The sequence below is a fragment of the Corvus cornix genome, chromosome 8 (assembly GCF_000738735.6).
Source record: "Corvus cornix cornix isolate S_Up_H32 chromosome 8, ASM73873v5, whole genome shotgun sequence".
In the NCBI taxonomy this organism is placed as follows: Eukaryota; Metazoa; Chordata; class Aves; order Passeriformes; family Corvidae; genus Corvus; species Corvus cornix.
Genome location: NC_046338.1, coordinates 3,914,559 through 3,933,339, shown reverse-complemented (window position 1 = coordinate 3,933,339; position 18,781 = coordinate 3,914,559). Strand labels below are relative to the sequence as shown.

The 18,781-nt window shown below is 45.8% G+C and overlaps 1 protein-coding gene across 12 annotated transcripts in view; it reads right to left on the bottom strand.

Moving 5' to 3' along the window:
* The window catches only part of DAB1 (DAB adaptor protein 1), a 418,512-nt gene that overhangs the window by 199,221 nt on the left and 200,510 nt on the right, over positions 1-18,781 (bottom strand). For 7 of the 12 annotated variants that reach the window (XM_010408775.4, XM_019291807.3, XM_019291808.3 and 4 more), the window contains exon 1: positions 13,921-14,373. The gene's annotated coding sequence lies outside the window, so the exon portion shown is untranslated. Of the gene's footprint in view, positions 1-13,920; positions 14,375-16,130; positions 16,203-18,781 lie in introns of those variants that run through there. The other 5 variants (XM_010408777.4, XM_010408776.4, XM_019291806.3 and 2 more) reach the window with 3 other exon arrangements.

Genomic DNA, 18,781 nt, shown 5'->3' with positions numbered 1-18,781 from the left:
AAGCTATAACTTTACATTAATTCTGTTTTGATACATACAACTTGTTCCTGTGCTACCTGGCATGGTACTGCTGCTCCTTTCTATTCTCTACTAATTCTCTACTAATTCTCTACTCACTCCAGATGCTCTGTCTCATCTGCAGTTCCTAAAGCTGGTCAAATCACGTGCACTGAATAACATATTCAATATTTCCCTTTATTTTAATTTTTCAATTGTCTGCAAGCAGTTTACAGCGTTTCCTAAAGCATCTGTAATGAGAAATTAGTCACTAAATATTTTATACAAACAGTTATTTAGGGTGTATCTTGATCACAAGCACTTTGCTGTGGATTCAACTGGGACAGAAGGATTTGGATTGGATTTGTACTTTTGACTGTAAATTGGCAACATGGAGACAGCTCTCTTTCTCTGCTCTGCAAAGCAGCCCTCATGACAACACTGGGGTATCCAGCATTCCAAGCTGAAGTTACATTAGCTGTGACTGCTCTGGAATAGCCCCAGTACATCACCTGCACTGAAAGTATTCTTAAATCTCAGAACTACATAAAAGTATCACATCCCTATTTTACAGAGTGATGTGACTTTGGCTGCATGGAGGAGCTCTTGACCCATGGAGAAATCCTGACTTTTATCCCCAGTGTCAAGAAACCTGGACAGAGCCTCACTCAGGTTAATTTATATATGAGGAAGCTTTGGTAACACTGGCACAGGTTGCCCAGAGAAGTGGAAGCCCCATCCATGGAAACTTTCATGGTCTGGATGAGGCTCTGAGTGACCTGATCCAGTTGAAGACGTCCCTGCTCATGGCAGGGGGTTGGACTAGATGGCCTTTAGAGGTTCCTCCCAACCCATTCTGTGATTCCATGTGCATTGTCCATGCCATAGTCCCTCAAGTGCTCCTCCAGCACAGTCCCCTGCCTCCCATCACTCCTCAGATCCCAGTGGAGCACTGGGAGTTAATGGTAACACCAGGAATTTCTCTTCTGTGTGTCACATCAATAAGAAATGCTGCTTTTTTTGGCCACCTGCTGAATTTAAGAAATCTGTAAGTCATAAACCCTTGGCAGCTGCTCTGACTACTGCAACCCATTTTTGATCCTGACTTTGTAGAACCCCAGAGGAAGTAACTGAAGGCCTTGTTGGGCTGGAATAGCTCCCATCAGCTCCTGTTATCAAAATGAAACATTCCTGAACCAGTACCACTCCAGACAACGGCTAGGAGACATTTTGTGACTCAGGCAACTAAAGGAAAAAATAGATCTTAGAAGACATTAGGAAGAAAAATGGGAACTGGGATGCTACCAGAGCCCTGCTCCTGCATCTGACACCCTGCTCTGTGTGGGATCACGGGGAAGCCAGGACGGGGCTACAGAGAGGCCAAACCTCTGGCCTGGGCATACCCCATCTCTCCTGTGGCTTGATGTGGCTAATTTGGGTGGCTACGGTTGGAGGTTTGTTTGGGAAATGTTGATTGTTTCCTAACTGTAATTGATTGTGATCATTTGTTGCAGTCGTTGAGCGCGAGGCCCCGCGTCGTGCTCAGCAGAACGTGAGGATGAGAGAGGCCCAATCCATCTGCACCTTCCTGGAACTGCCTTAGACCCCGTCAGGCCCCAAGCCACACACTGAAAATGGGCCACCGGAGCTATTTGGGACCTCGCTCTGGTGACTCCTTCCTTGCCTCCTCCTCCTGCCAAGCTCCAAGGTTAAAATAGATGATTCTGGTGTTTTTAAGGACAGGGAGGATGGAAGAGGAATCTATGTCCTTTCAAGGATTTCCACCTTTTCAGCATGGAATATTTGCAAGGAGGTTTTGACAGGGAGAGTTTGTGGTCATTGAACAGCTTGTCCCATAATTACAAATAAGGATCCAGCTGAGGCATGGCTGGGCTCATTTTCAGGATGCATGGCTGCTCCTCATCGTCCTCTTCCCTCGAGGGACCACTCACCACCCCTGACAGAGCAAGACACTCCCAGAGACTGCCCAAAAACTGCTGGGGCTCTTCTCAAGCCACTGCTGATACAGGAGCTGACCCCACCCCTGGAGCCACAATTCCAACCCATTTTCCAAGTTGTTTATTGACACAGGGACAAAAGTCATTTTCTCCCAACCAGGTTTTCTTGTGTCAGCCGTTCAACATGTTCCTGTGGTTTTTTTTCCTCCCTTTCTTATTACCTTTTCTGATGATAAAGACGTTGCAGATGGGCATCAAACTGTGCAAAATGTAAATCATGATTGGGTAGAGTCAGAACGTAAAAAATAAGTTATTTGGATGCTTTTTTTTTTTCCTAAGGACATATGGCATGCTAAAAAAATGTCTCGTGTTCATTAAGGCTAAATGAGACAGGTTAGAGAATCATGGGCACCAAATGGAGAAGTTGGGGAAAAAAAATGCTGGCTGGCAACTCATTCTGCTGATAATATTTTTTGGATGTTTCCCTCCTGCCCTCTCTCCCTCATTTTTTTTTAAACTGCAAGGACATTTTCGCAAATATTTCACAAATATCTGATGGCTGTTGCTTAGGAATCTGTCCTCCCCGCTGTGCCTTCCTCATTTGAAGGTCATAATCTTCAGTTTGTGAAATCATAATTATCTTGCTAGCCAGCAACTCTGATGTCACAAATGGAGGATTATGATGACTTCAATGAAAAAAGCAGCAGCAGGAGAAAATGAACTCAGCCACTCAGAGCTTGTTTTCCTCCCCCCCCCAAAGAAAAAGGATACAGCAGAGTAAAATATCAGCAGAATGATCTCCAAATAGACTATTTTCTGCATGGCATCAGTACCTCTTTCAGAATATGAGGTTAATTTCTGCCTTGTGCCAGTTTAATGCAGACTTCCACTTTATTTTAACACATAGCAGGTCTTATATTTAATGTAATAGCAGAATCTTGCTACTTCTTGTGGAGCTCATACAGAGACCTCAGAGTTCTTCCATAAAAATGTAACAAGGCTCCCTGTAGCACTCAGGAAAATAAAATGGCCAAGATTCACCACAAGGTCACCTAAACCCGGAGCAGGGCAGGCAGAGAAAGATAATTTGCCACTGTATCAAAAAATATAACAAATAAACACTGTGAGATGAATAAAGTATTTAATGGCCAACTCTCCTTATTGCTTGTAATTAAGCCTCCCTGCCAACCTAATGCTAAAAATTCAGACTTACTCAGTGACAACTTCTGTCCCCAAAAATCACAGAATCCACAATGGGTTGGGTTGGAGGGGACCTTAAAGACCTTTTAGTTCTGACCCCCCTGCCATGGGCAAGGAAACTTCCACCAGAAAAGGAGTGAATCTTCCCCTAAAAATGGGGGACAGGAGAGACCGCGGCAGGGCTGGGACCATCCTGATGCATTTCCCAGAGCAGAAGACACATAAACCCCAGACATTATTTAGTTCTTGGAAACAGGACTGGGATGGCAGTGCTGATATTCCTCCAGGACGGGCACTCTGGGAACATGATTCAGCAATTCTGAGTATCATCATTTTGAATAAAGCTATCAATGTTTCTCCTGAGGAGTTTGGAATACAAGAAGATTTCTACTGTCACTATAAATGCTAGCACGTGTCTCTTGGGCTTCAAATAATGTACATTTCAACTGCCTGCTTGAATGAGATGTTAGAAGAGCTATACTCTGGGTTTCTGATGGTTTATAAAACATGAACTAATAGTGCAATGACACCGTTGTACTGTCTCTTCCCATCGCTGCTCTCAGGCACCTGCAGGATATCCACATGCAAAAGCAGCAGTGCACTGGGACCAGCCCCAAATCTGGGAAATGCGGTGGATTCTGCCACCGGGATGAGAACAAAAGTACTGAATGCCAGAGGTTTGGGGAAAAAAAATGCAATTCCCCATCTGTAACCATGTTCCCTGGCACTTGGCACTGGTACTGGGCTGTGTAACTCGGAGGGGAGTAAGTGGCAGCAATTGCATCCTCGCAGAGGAGATGCCTTCCAAAGGCGTATCACGGCAACAACATCCTCAACTTCCTGGCTGCGGAATTCGGCGGCGAAGGGGAGAGGACTGGGGGAAATAAAAGCACAACAGCTGTGGTGCCACAGGCCCCTGGCCCACGGAATATGTTAGGAGAGCGCTGCGCACACCCACCGTTCTCAATCATTAGAAACAACATATGGTGGGTTGGTGTTCATGCCGCCTTTCTCTGCCTGCCCTGTTTCTGCTCAAGGTGCAAGTAAATTAGGAGAGAGGAATGCTGCACACGTGAGCAGAGAATTGCAGGGGGAACAACCATATGGGGTCAGGAGGATGTGTAAATGCTTTGCCACCACATCTTCATCAATTCTTGAAGCTCCGAAGGCAAGGAAAAACTATTCTGTTTTGTGTTTGTGTGGTCAAAACCTTCCTGTGCTTTTTTTCTGTTCTCACAGCAGCTGAGACACCCCATCATTGCCCACAAACTCCCGAAGCACAGAGCACAATACCACGACATTTGCAAACGAGATGACAACAACCGGGATGGCTCATCCAACCCTGAGAGCACCCCACAACCTCTCTGTGTGTATTCACAACACAGAGATTTGTGAAATCAGCCAAAATCCAAATTGCTGTCTTTGAGACAGCCAAAACAGAGTCAGACAAACACTCTGGACTGCGCAGGGTGGCCCATGGTGGCCCAGAAGAGGGAGATGGGTCCTGAAAACACCTTTCATGTGGGCAGCTTGGCAGCAGACATGGCTGCCACTAAGGACAGCGGGCAAGGATCAGTCTCGGAGCAGCAGGAAAAAACCCAGGGATGGCAGGGGATAGGAGTCCAGACAAAGGCACAGGCTCACAGCACTGCACAGACATCAGCTGAGGCAGGTGTGTTGCCAGGATCTGGGGAACGGCAGGATCAGGACCCATGGGGGCACTGGGAACGCTGCGGCTTGCACAAGATACGCACAGGGAAAAAAGAGCAAAGTCTTCCATTCACCTCTTTTAAAAGCAGGATTATGAATTTCTCCTAACATTTAGACTGCTTTTGATGGTGGGAAAGGTGGCATGAGAAATGCCAGCGCTGCCAGAGGAGCTGGGGATGGTGACAGGTGCTGCTGCAAGAGCGACTCACCACGAGAGCTCAGGAGAAGCGACACTGGAGTTGGTGTCACAAGTGTGGAGTTAACCTTTGTCACCGCTGTGTTCAGCTCACTTCTCCCTTTAATGAAGCAGCTTGATTTATGTACGAGTCATTTGCCTTCATAAGAAATTTATTAAATGATCATCTTTTTTTCCCCCTCCGTATTTGTCACTTGGAACGTGGTAATTGGTGTTTGAAGCTGCGATGATGGCGCGTCATCGAACGAGTTCAAACAGCCCCACACGGTCCCTGCTCTCCGGATCGGAGCTCGGCTGTCAGCGAGGGAGGACTCCCGAGACAAGGGAAAATCCCAGGGCTGCCTCTGGACGCTGACAGCCTGAGAATGGCAGATTCTTTTCACTCCCTGCATGACACAAGACTTAACAAGAACTGGGGAGCAGGACAACCTCGGTGACTGAAGTGGGATCTGGCTCCAGAGCTCCATCCTGGTTCAGCAAACAAGAAATCCAGTGAGGACCAATAGACACGTTGGAGTACACTGCTGAATCAGATCCTAATCTCCCACTCCCTTGGCATCTCAAAACATGAAAACAATACAACCATGCCAAGAATCTGCTATAAAAATAATTGCTTCTAGTTTAAAAAACTAAGTTGTGAAACACTTAGTTGCAGTCAGATCTTAATCTCTCTGCAAGTGTCATTTTACATTAGATCCTTGTTCTTCATTCACAATTTGAATCAAAAAAGTACTTCTGGTTTAATTAGTTTTATAAATTTGCTGAGCTAAATGAATACAGCAGTAAAATCAAAACTGCAGAAAATGTGTGTAATCTCAGCAAACTGCATTACTCGTGGAACAAATTGTAAACCTAAAAATTAATTTATTAAATTTATTAATTAAAATAATTGGAATTAAATTATTTGATTAAAATTACTTGAAATGCCAAGTTGTGAAAACCGTGAATTAAGCTGCCACAGAAAATCTACAGATCATTTCAATAAACTACAAAAGCCCCAGCTACAAAATTCTCTGCTCCAGAGAAATCAGCTGGTGTGTGGAGATGAGCAGTCCCACATGGCCAGGGAGAGTGGAAGAGTTTTAAATTCATTCTGTGACACCAACTGGAGACTTTTGTTCTAGATGATAATCTTAGTTTTCTCAAAACCCATTACAGTCCAAGTATAACTTAAAGTACACTCCCTTTCCTTGTGATGGCTCGGTGTCAAAGCACTGTGAGTGATGGATTAGCAATACTTGATTTCAGCTTCCAGGGCATTAATAATCACAGGAAATAGCTCTTTTAAGCAGGGTTTCCTTGCCCACTGGCTGCTCTGCAGATTGCTAGGACAAAACCAACCTGTAAATGCAGACACTGTATTTCAGTACAGCTCTGCCAGCTGGCCACACCGTTATGCACATCATTCCTTCTACTTGGGCTTCTCAGTAGGAAAAAAACCAAATCCTAAACTGAATACATCTTAGGAATATGAATTTAATTAAGAGGATGACAAGAGGAGATAAAGGCAGGAGGGTGTTTTATTATCAGAATAGATTTCTACCTGCACTGCTACACCTGTGCCCATGTATTGGTGCGTTCTAGTGGAGAAAAACCTCTGCAATCTGTACTGACATGGGGAACACCAGCACCACAGGTACCTGTGGGAGCTGAGCAAAGGAGACAAAATTCTCACTCTGTGCTGCAGGAAAGAGAACAGATGGTGCAAACATTCACACACACACAAATTCACGGTTTTTTATAACACGAGATTGCTTCCACACTTATGCTGAAGAGGATTATGGCTGGAGTTAGTCATTCTGGATTCTCCACTAAAATCACCTGGGAAAGGAGTGCAGCAGGTGAGGAGCTGAGGTGGAACAGGGGATAAGCCACGGATGGGGCTCACAGGGAGCCACACAGGAGCTCTCTCCACAAAGCCAGACACACCAGTGCTTCTCTCCAGTTCACTGAGCACTTCCATGCACATCTCCAGAGCTCCTGCAGACCCCAAGGAGCTGCCTGCTGGCACCAGCATGGCTCCCCAGACACAAACAACAGCCCAGAACCTGCAGATGCTTTATTTAAGAACACGGATGCAGACAGTTCTCTAGAAAGCATGCACCATAAATAAAACATGTTTAATAACCCAAGAAAACCAAACAAAATAAATAAACCATGCTACTGACTGGCGACCTCCTCTGCAGAAGAATCTGTAAAACACTTTCCAGGGTTTGCAAAGTGCCTGCCTGCAAAATATTTTGCATGATACAGTGCTATTCCAGAAACAGCTGTGATGGTCCACATGGTGCAGCAGCTGACAAACTCCCTGCTGGACAGCTCTCCCACTCTCCACCCAAACCAGCTCAAACATCAGCTGGAGTCAGTGCTCAGTTTTATAAATGCAAGGTATGATTTATTAGAATAAAATAACTATGACTATGTTTTCCTACTGCTGGGAGTCAGTGTGGTCCTTGTGAGGTCAGGAATGCCAGGCCAACCTGTGCCAGCTCACTGCCCAGCCCAGCAGATTCCCTACAGACCATTAAGGGAAGCAGTGAAGCCTGATGTGCTGAGTGATGTTCCCACAGCTTTATATTTCACTTCTGGACACTCCTCTGACCTGCAGAATGGAGTGACATGAGTCACACTGAGGTCTGATCTTATTCTGGATTTATTTCCAGTTTTGGACCTGTGCTGATGCTGGAAGGGATCGGGCAGCAGTCCTGCTCCTTCCTGCTGTGAGGAAGAGGGTGGGAGATGAGGGGAAGGAGGTAAATGTCAGGTCCCAGCCAGGCAGGAGGGAGATGTCCCCTTGGGATGCAGCATGAGTGCAGTCTGATGAAAACCCCTCTGAAACTGCTCTAATAAGACTCTGCAGCTGCCTCTGCAAAGGGGCATCTCAACTTCAACTGGTCCATGTGGGTGAGAGGCTCATTCCCATAGGAAAAGCTGGCAGGATTGAATCCAAGCTTGTAAGAGGTGATTTCCAGAGTCAGTTTGTTCTTCTCTGCCCTTTTTTATTCTCTGTATAAAGCTGAGCACACAGGAGAAGAACCAAATCCAATTTAGCATCAACTAATTCTTCGCAGGACAAAAGCTCCCTTTCATTAAAAAAAAGAAAAAGAAATTCCCCTGTAATTTCATCCATGCCATGATCTGGTGAATCACCAGAATGGATTCTGGATAGAAAGCTCCTGCTTTGGAGTGAGCTGTCATTGTTGGCTTCCTTGCTCTGCACTGCACACAGCTTGCCTTGTTTCACAGCCAGAAGTGCTGCTGGATCTTTTTGTCCTGCTCTCCCTAGAACTCAGCCACTCTTCAGTTGGATCTGTAAGTGCCAGCAGGTGGGAAGGGGCGTGGGGAGGGAGGGGCTGCCAGGATGCTCCAAAGGACCATCTGTGTGGGCAGGGAATGTGCAATCCCAGCCAACGACACCAGAACATCTGTCTGCCTCCAGCCCTTCACCTACTGCAAAGGTTACGCACCATCACCGTGCCAGCTGTGCCAGGCACCAGTTTAACACAAAACACCCCAGCAGCAGCCTGTGGGGACATACTTCTGTTGTTTTTAGCCATTTAAAAAACACAAAATCCTGCCTAATTGAAAGCTGGAGTGCTCTCCCACTTCTCCCCGCACAGGAGGTGTTACTGGGGCCAGTCAGGTGTTTATTTGATGAGACCTCCCCTTGTGGGTGCAGGACCCCACTCCACACAGCAGTGGTTCATACTGTGTGCTCTGCCTGTATAAATCTTGGGATAATAAATTTTGGGATTATATGAGCAGCCAGATTTCCCAACAATAATATTGAAGCAAGGAGCTTAATACTATTAACACACTATCAATCACACACTTACAAACCCACAGAGTAACCCAGAGACAGCAATTTCCCCCATACTCCTCATGGATTTTACTACGAATAAACAAAAGTTTCCCACCCTGCACTTTGCCTTTCCAAGAATGCTGCCAGCTCTGACATTTTTTATATTCCTCTGAGTAACCAGTGCCAAAATTTTCCATATCTTTACCAGCAACCAAAGCAGCAGCTACAGAGGGCTCCTGCAATCCTCAACCTTGTGAGCACAGTCAGAGGTGTTTCCCAGGTGGGATTTGAAGAGGAGAAAGATGGAAAGCTGTTCAGTTATCTCTCTAGTCTAACGCTGCCTGGAAGGTTTGGGTCCTTTTTTATGTTTGAACATCATGCTCTTTAAACATGTTTTGTTAATGCTTTATTGCCTTTTTAGGGAATACTTGGAGGAGGAATCACCTAAGGAACAGGACATTCATCTCATAGCCAGCCTTGAAATGTGCCTCCTCTCCACGTGACATTTTTTAATTCCCAAAAGCCACACTTGCTGCCACTTTTATGAGGCTTTTTGATGCCTGTTTGTAACTCCCTGCCTTTCCAGGCTCCTATCCCTCATCCCCAATGAGCTGCTCACCGAGCAGCACCGCCGCGGTTGGCGCAGCCGCGCTCACGCCCTGCCAGGCTCTGCTTTCCAGGCTTTGTTTGTTACACCAGCCGCTGGTAAATGAGGCTGGTGTGACAAACCACTGGCTGGATAATGAGTTCATTCTCCAGACCCACCGAGAGCAAGGTACTTCCCTGGCCCATCTGTTCTCCGCACTCCTCACGGCACGGCTCCGGGAACGCTCTTTGTAAAGAGAGCAGTGAACACCCGGAGGAGCTGCGGATGTGCAATAGGGTTGATGGCCCCTGCAACACACACTGCAAAGCTTCCTCAGCTGAAAAATGGGAAGAGACAGAGCACTGGGATTACTTCAGAGCCATTGCTGGAAATGCTTAAACTGGGGAAAAAAAAGAAATAAAAAAAAAAATCAGGGAGGAAGAAAGTCTCCAGAAGGCTGAAGAAAATCTTGTAGTGAACACATTGCATGGGTACAGTGCCCTCCCACAGCCACCTCTATTTCCTCTAGGTTTTCTAAGAGAAATCAAAGCTCCAGGAATTCACAGGTCTGTAAACAGAAGCGGTCAAAAGTCAAAGCGAAGATCTAGAGAGACTAGAACAAGAAATAACACTTCAAAAAACCAAGCCTGGAAGTTTATCCAACCTTGAGCGAAACTGGCAGACCTGACCTCAAAAAGGAAAACACCAGTTAAAAAGCCTAGGTACCATCTGCAAATATTTTTAGAGGCAAGGAAAACTGGTACCATCTTCCATTTGGAGAAGGGATGAATAAAAAGTGATGGGGGATGGTCTACTTGAATAATGAGTAATTTAATGAAGATAACGTGGGCTCTGTAGTTTCCCACCTCCTCAGTACAAAAGTGTGGCAGCAGATGACTGACAACACCACATTTCAAAGTGCCTTTAAAAAAAAATTCCCTATGTGTTTAAACACATTTTCCCACACAACGTGCTGCTGGTTGACCTGAGTGAGGGACAGATGTGAGCCATTCATTAATGCCTTGAGGCTGATGAAGGTCAGAAGAACATCCTCCCCCACATCCAACAGGACATTGTAACAAGGAACTCTCACGGTTAGGTTGGGATATGAGCCAGCTATTAGCAGACAGAGCTTGCTCCAGGTAAATCCTTCCACAGCTGCCTATTATCCCCATCACATTATTCCTCCTGACAGGCAGCACTGTCCATATAGATCACAGGTGCAATCCAGTATGGAAATCCTATTCAGTTGTGCAATACATTACTGTCTTCTCCCTGGTTGTACTAATGCCTGAATTAAACTGTAATATCTCATGACTGGAACCTTTCTTTAATTCATACTGAAGACCCCTCACACAATCTATGTGCTGAACAAAGTAGTAAATCCACCTTAACATCTTTATGCTTTCTCATAGTCTTTAAATCATTCATATCCAGACTTTCTGTGTGTTCTGGATCAGATGGAAATGTTTCCAGTGCATAACTTTTCCATTAATGGTTTTGGGGAATGAACTCTTCGAAGAGCAACCTCTGTCCTTTAAACATTGGGAGAAAGAGCAATGCCCACATTTCACTGCTGCAGGATGAGCCTGCAGAAGCCCCTGGGCTCTGATCCATCCTGGAGTGAGCTCTCTCTGAGCACTGGCCAGAATCAGGTCCTGAATCCATCCCTAGGGAAGAGCACACACTGCAAACAGGTGGCTGGTGGGGTGGCATCTCCCTCCCTCCACCAGTGTCCTTCCCCTGTATGGGCAAAGAAGTCTGGAAAACTCCCCTTTCTGTCACAAGATGTGCTTCTGTGGCTAAAACCCTCCAAATGGGTTTCCCTGCAACACCAAATGCAATTATTCGCCAAGACTTGATAAGTCTTGCAACTTTGAAAGTAAGTTTGAGAACAGGCTCCACTGCATCATCTGCAGGAGTTAAGGCAGGAGAATAACAGAGCTGCAGGTAGGAAACCACAGACTCGCTGCACTGCACCTAATTTGTGAGACATCTCTCAAAATCAGCTTGAGTCACAGCACTCCAAGGGCTCGCAGGCAAAAACCACCACTGAGTACAGCAAAACACATTAAAACCACGTCAAGGGGTTTGGCAGAATTCTCTAAAATTCAGAGAAAGATTCTTCTTTGCAAGGACCCTGCACCCTTTAGGGTATTGATGACCCTTTTTCTGTCAACTGCCATCTCCTCCATGGACTTTTTTTCCTCTGTGGGTCCAGCCTAGAGCTAGAAGGTCCCATAATCACTGCTGCAGGTGCTGGAGGAGAGAGGGGGTTGTTAAACTGTGAAATCCCTCAAACTGAACTTTATCAAATGTGTTTATCCAGGACACAAAGCCCCCCTGTGGGGAAAAGCCTCTCTGCTTTTTGGGGTCTGCATGGGCAGCTCTGGAGCCACCTGCCACAACTGACCAGGAACTGCCACACCAAGAGCTGACAGAGCAAGGTCTGCTTTAGAGACTCCAGTTCCCTGCATGCCTGGGAGAAGGGACTGTACCAGCAGCTGACTGAAGACTGATCCAAAATTCTCACGGTTTCTTTCAGCCCAATATGGTTTCCAGTCTTGTAGGGCCAAGGAACATTTTGTTGAAAGCACAGAAACTAGCTTTTGAAATAGGAGAATATTGCAAGCAAATGCAAGCATGGTACAGCAGCACAGTGCCAGTTTGGATTGCTTCCTTAACATTCCCAATTTCTGGCCTGAGTCCAGCCTCTCAAACACAATGGGTTCTCCCCAGTGCCACGTGTTACCACAGGTCTCTCCCTAATTCTGAACCTGCTCTGAGAGGATTTGTCTTCCTGCAGTGCTCTCCAGCTGCTCCCAGCTTCTGCCTCCAGCCTCTGACCTTTCAAAGGCTACCTGGGAAATCCCACATTTGGTAAGAGACTTTTTAAAGCAAACAGTTTACGTAGGATTAATTCTTCCTGTAGACCTCAAAAAAAACCTCCTTCCTGATTAACAAAGGTCACTGAATCTCAAAAGTTTGTGGCAGACACTTCAAATATGTTACAGCCCTCCTCTAAAAAAATTAAGTAAAACAAAACTGGGTTTGTCTGGAGAAAATAGATGTGGCAGAAGAAAAGGTAAGAAGCTGGGTAGGTACAAACTGGAAAACTGATAGAGGAGCAGCTGTGGGTTAACCTAAAGAGCTGGAGAAGAATAAGGCAAGGACCTCATGCCACAGCAACACCCAGACACAGAGAAATAAATCTATATCCTAACAGTGAGCACTGCTGGAGCTCCTGTTGTATCCACTGTGTAGTGGGATATTCTCTGAATGCTTTCAGGTTGTGCTTTCCCTTCATGGATGACCAAACGCGTTGCAGAGGTCTGACATGACTTTATCTTCATTTACAGTGAGGGGACTGAGAGGTGGTGATGGGAAGTCCTTTTCTGAAAATAAGACAGTGGGTCATTAGCTAATTTAGAGCCCTGGTCCTCCACCCTCCAGCACTGCTGCCACCCTCCACAGCCCCCACAGGGAACACGAGGTTTCCAGGTGCCAGTCCCATTGCAGGTGCTGTGCCTCGGAGCACGCCAGGACTTCCCAGTGGTGACAGCTGGTGACAGTGTCAAGCAAAGCTCAGCACCGAGGGCCTCCCAGCTGGGCTGGACACCAAAAAGCCATGCTGGCACAGAGACTGTCCTGTTACAGAGCAGGTGCTGCTCAGGCAGGGATGCTCCAGCCCTTGGGGGACTTTCACAGATCTCTGGGACCAGCAGGGGAGCAGGAGCCTCCTTTGCTGAGGAGACCCTATGAAAACATGAAGAGGGAATCCTCAATCATCTTCCTGCACGTTCCTATCAAACCATTCTCTGTTAGGCAGCCATGACTTTGCTAACCTGACTGATCCATAATTCATAACTAATATCCATGCTCAATAATTACAGTGTTAATATTTTGGTAATTTAGAAATACCTTTCTCCAGCAGAGTTCAGCCTGTGCCACTGAATAATGCACAATTTAAGTGTTTATGAACAAAACCGTTCTCTCTCCTCTTTCTTTTCCTTCCCCGTTCATACCTCCAAAATGTTTTCAAAACGTTAGGGAAAAGAGGAATTTGAAGAGGGAATCTCATTACTTCAAGGCAGAATTAAAAAATTATGACATGCATAATGCCCCATTTATCACTCAAAGCCAACTCTGCAGTACAGACACACTGAAAGCCCTTTACTCTCTAATCACTAACAGGTAACACTATCAAATTCAGCCCTACACTCCATTAGAATTGCAGTAGAAAAGCACTTAGTGTAATGCCCAAAGACAGCTCACCACACACTGCTCACTTGGCTCAAAGACAAGGCTGAAGATGTTAATAATGTGAAAGCTACCTTAACCAGTGTGCTTTATCAATATGCTCAGAAAATGAAATAAAACACCTACAGAGAATTTCTGTAGATTAAAAAAAAAAAAATCTAACTTGTATTCAGCCCAAGAACTGTAACTTTTTCCCAGATTTGTGCATTACCCATGGATGTCTTGCTGTCCCAGCTGCAGAGCCCATCATCTTGCAGTTGCAAACCGCAGGAATCATTTCCATTCCTTCCTTCCAACCACATTAATTTCAGGCTTGCTTGTAGCAAGATTTTTTTTTATGTCCTCATTTCCTAATTCCTCATTTTCCCATCAGTCTCCCAAGCACCACAAACGTACAGTGTTGGCAGGGCAGCGGTGCGCTTCATCCAATCTTCTCTCTCAGTTGTGCCTTCTTTCCTTGACCTCCACCAAGGGAAGGACACGCAGAGACACCAAGCCTCTGTGACCAGGTCCAGTGCTCTTGTCCTCTCTTTCCATGTTATTTTCAACCTCAAAATTCAGATTTTCTGGGGTTTTCTTATTCTCCAGAGTAAGTATCACTGACAGAGCATCACACTAAAGCACCCAGAGCTGGAGCAGAACCACCCAGCTGCAGGCAGCAGCACACTTGTGATGGGGGGGATATAGCAAACACCGAGTTTACACACAGAGACACTGTGAGCTGGTGACAAGTAGTACAAAGACTTATTTGATGCAAAGACAGAATGACTGCATTGCTTATGTCAAAAAAAGATCAGTGGAAGCATAACAACAGAGCATTCTGCATGCTACACACACCACGTAAAGCACAAAAAATACTCTTTATGTTTCCTGCGCTTTTCTAGCCTGGTTTCCCAGGGAAAAAACCAAGAGCTGTGCAATTGTTCTGTCACTCATTGCTTCCCCAAATAACTTTTGAACCTGTTGGCTGATCTCAGGTTTGACAGATAGGCTGAGGTCTCAAAGGGATCACATTCCTATCAGATGCATGAAAATAATAGAGACTCCAACTGGTGCCTTTGCCGAGCTGCCCCCTGCGCCGTGCCTGCCTCTGCTCTGAACCTCAGGGGTACCAATTAGCCCACGAGCTGGAGCAGCTCTGTGGAGCAGGGAACAGCTGGGGGAATGCCTGCTTACATCTTTAGACAACGCTCCCAGCAAAAGCAACGGTGTGCGCGCTGCGGCCGCAGGACGCGCTGGGAGGAGGGCTCCGTGCTCCCACCACAGGACACAGCGAGGTGAGAGCTCAGATCCATCCTCCTCCAAGCACAGAAATGCAGAGCAGAATCTCAAAATGCCCGTGCTGGCAGCCTGAGCTGACCTTGGTGTGTTTGGTCCTTACTTTGTCCTCAAACCCCAAGTCACTGGTGGTGTCTGTGAGCTCCCACGTCCTGTTGGTGACAGAGCCCCAAGGATTGTCCTGTCCTCCCAACGCTCAGCAATAAATGGCATTTCCTTCCTTGCCCTCCTCTGCCTGCCCCTCAGAGCTGCAAACAGCAATCCAACCTCTGAGCTCCTAAAGAACACGTGCATTTTCTTGCTGGCATCACCAAAAAAATAGAGAGGCGCTGCCTGGCAAAGTGTAGGATTTCTGTTCAGTTTTAAGGGGATGTGTATGACAGGGAAGCTACAAAACTCTCATTCTAATAGCCAATGCTGCTAATTAAAACTGTTTTGGAAGATCTGCAGCCAGCATATAAATCATCCCTCTATATGCTATAAATAAGAGGCAGATACGGAATTGAATAGCTCCCATTTGTCAACGGAATGAAGAGATTTGATTGTGTCTTTTTGAATAATAAATCCAGACATACCTAGCAGGGCACAGAGAGTTGCTCCAAGTGTCTCTTTTATCAAACAACAATGATTATATTATAGGGTTTGCATTATGGGCCATCATCCATTTCTCTTGTTTTCTCATTTATTGCTGACATCCTCCCTCCCAGATGAAACATTTTGCTCTGTACAGAATGTGTTCATGCAAAGATCTCAGGAGCCAGGCAGGAGCAAACACTACTGAGTCTCCTGATGCAGTGTGCACCTACCAGGATGTATCACAGAGCAGAAGGGAGTTTTGCAGGGAAACTGAGCTGTGCAAGCCTAAATACACAGATTTTTCACCCTAAATACACAGGTTTTTCATCCTATCCTTTTTTCCATAGCACTTCTAAAGGACACTCAAAACGCACTGGGTATCAGACAGAGGAGAGTCACATCATTCTTATTGGAAATAGACGTCCATTTATGCAAAACAACGCAGAGAACCAAAGTTAAATTCCTGAAGATCATCTTATAACATCACTGAACAATGGAAACTGCAAAGGCATCCACACACCAGAAGCAGATTCATAATAATAATAACAATAAGAATAATAATAATACCTCACTCCTATGCAGAAATCTCTTTTCAACCATGAACACTACATTCCACTCACAGCCACCATGTCTTTCTCACTGCAAAAAAAACAAACAAATGGGCACCAATTAGAAAAGGGCATTTATTAATGCTAAGTTCAGAGTAGCTTCAAATCTTGCACATGCACTCATAAAACAGAAGATTTAGGATTCCCTGTCATATGGAAGGCTGCAGAAGGTTAATTGAGTTCACTGTAGAAGTATCATTACCTCTATAACACACCTAAGGAAAAAAGCACAGCAGTCAGGTTATGAAGATAGATTTATTTTAAGCCTTTAAAACTCTTTGTCAAATTTTTGCCCTCTAACAGGGTGAGGATTCCTCTTGCTTTGTCCATTCCAGTGCAACTGAACAGCAACTTCCACAGCAATTCCCTCCACTGCGGCTTTCACACCTTCCCACAAAGAGATGCCCTTGTCCCACACACTGATAGACTGAGACACAGAGAAGTCGTGACCTCTGGCATCTATTCCCATTTTCCCAAAGGAAAAGCGTTCTCTGGGATGGACCACGAGATTCTCTCTCCCCTCCTGAAAGAGCAGCTGCTGGCTGGGTAACAGTGAAAGCAGCTCAAGGGGCTGCAGAGAATTCCTATGGGCTGTGCCTTTCTCTTTGCTTTTGCTGGGGCTTAAAGTGAGGAAAAACACGGGAGAAATCTTCCCATCTGGGATCCTTCATCCCTCCCCTTCCAAAATGGCAGCAACTGCCTATGGTCCCCTCAATATCACTGGGATAAGCAGCATCCTTGTGGCCTGCTCCTCATCTGCTCAGGCTGGTAAAGCTCTTGATGTGTGTTTATTTTACCAACAATAACTGTAAATTGGGATGATTTTATTATTTTGGGGTTATGTTTGCCAATAAAAAGGAAAAGACAGCACGGGCTGAAAGAATTTTATGGCTGGGCATTGATTTTGAAATCCCAGCCTGCCTCCCGAGGTGCTCACCTGGCTGTCTGCCCTCCCCTTGCTCCCTGGAGTTTCTGAGTCTAAACAATGTTCTAGGCATCACAAGCCAGGCCATGGCTCCCATGCCACCAGCTCTGCAAGGACTTTGCAGTCACTGTTTAGTGCCTGATGATGACACAAAAGCTGCAGAGCAATTCACAACGGAGGCACACACACACACACATAGCACAAAGCAGGCGGATGGGACTCAGAGCACAAAGAGGATAAAACATCATTTTAACAAAATCCATTTGTTCAGATGACCCGAACTCGAAATTAAGGTGTTAAAAGCCAAGACAAAGAGGATTTCTGATTGGCAGCCAGTGATGTCAGCCCTGTGCCAATTACAGAGGGAATCCATGTGGCTGCCTTTAAAAAGAAATAATTCCCTCTCTGATACAGCAATAAGACATTGTAGACAGCCCATTTGCAGGGGATTACACGGCACTTCTCAGGTAGTTAAAGTCACTGAGCCTTCTGACCTTGTGCCTCCTAACACTACTGGAGGCACAATCACCCGGGGACGAGCTGCTTATCATGTGTGTCTTATTGCTTAAACAAAACCCAGCCACCCAGCAACCTGAGCCCACCACCTCGGGCTCTTGGGCCGTGAATTATTGCACCGAAACAACACAAATATAATAAACAGCGCTATTTATTAGCTTATTCTATGATTTCAGAGATGACTACACAGACTGAGAAACTAGAGGAAGCCTGTGCCAGGCCAGAATGAAAGCATTTCTCAGGTCACTGCCTTAAACACAGATATTTCGTGCTACCCCGATGCTTGCGCGAGTAAATCTTTGCACGTTGCAATCTTGAAGTGGCTGGAATTAATCGTCCTTCCAGACGGGATCCGAGCTCACTCACTGCCATAACGTTCAGCATGTAATGAACACCAGGCAAGGTGAAAATTGATATCAAGAGCACTTCTAAGAGCTAAAAAGTTAACACCTAAATTGGAAATCAATACATGCTGTAAGTATTGATCAGCAGAACAGAAATCCTCGGGTTTTTGCCTCTGCTGAGTGGATGCTGTTGAGGTTGAAATGAAGCTCCACTGAAACACCCTACTTCAACAGCTATTTTTAAAAAAGCACAAAGCAACCCGACCTTACGCTTTATGGAGTGATCATCTAACCCTTCCACAAGTGCACCTGTGCAGAACAACCAGGAATGTGCCAAGCCAGATGTCAGCAGTGACTTTTTTACTGTCCCTTAGTTTCTGAAGTCATGCTGTTGTCCTCAAGACAAACAGAAGAAACCAGAGCTGAGGAGCACCACCTTTGAGGAGGATGGATGGCCTTTGGTACAGGCACGGGAAGGGCACATCTGTCCCTGGCGATGGAGCATGGGGCAAAGATTTTGAGCCTGCTGAGCACACGGAAGCCCAGGTCTCACCTCTGCAATGCAGTTCACAGCTCTTACTGTGCTTGCACAAAGGCAACTCTGCTGCTTTGGGAGGGGGGATCTCTGCACAGTGCCCTGCTCTGGTGGGGACACAGCTCCTTGGGTCAGTAGTAGGTGAAGAGCAGCTGCAGAATGTGTCATCCCATGCTGTGTATCTGCTCAAAGCAAGCTTTTCAGACACGCGGATGAATTAAAGAGCTGTGAAAAACAAATGTCTCATTGTTTGAATCCTCCAGCCTGCAAGGAAGCAGGAATTTCTATGC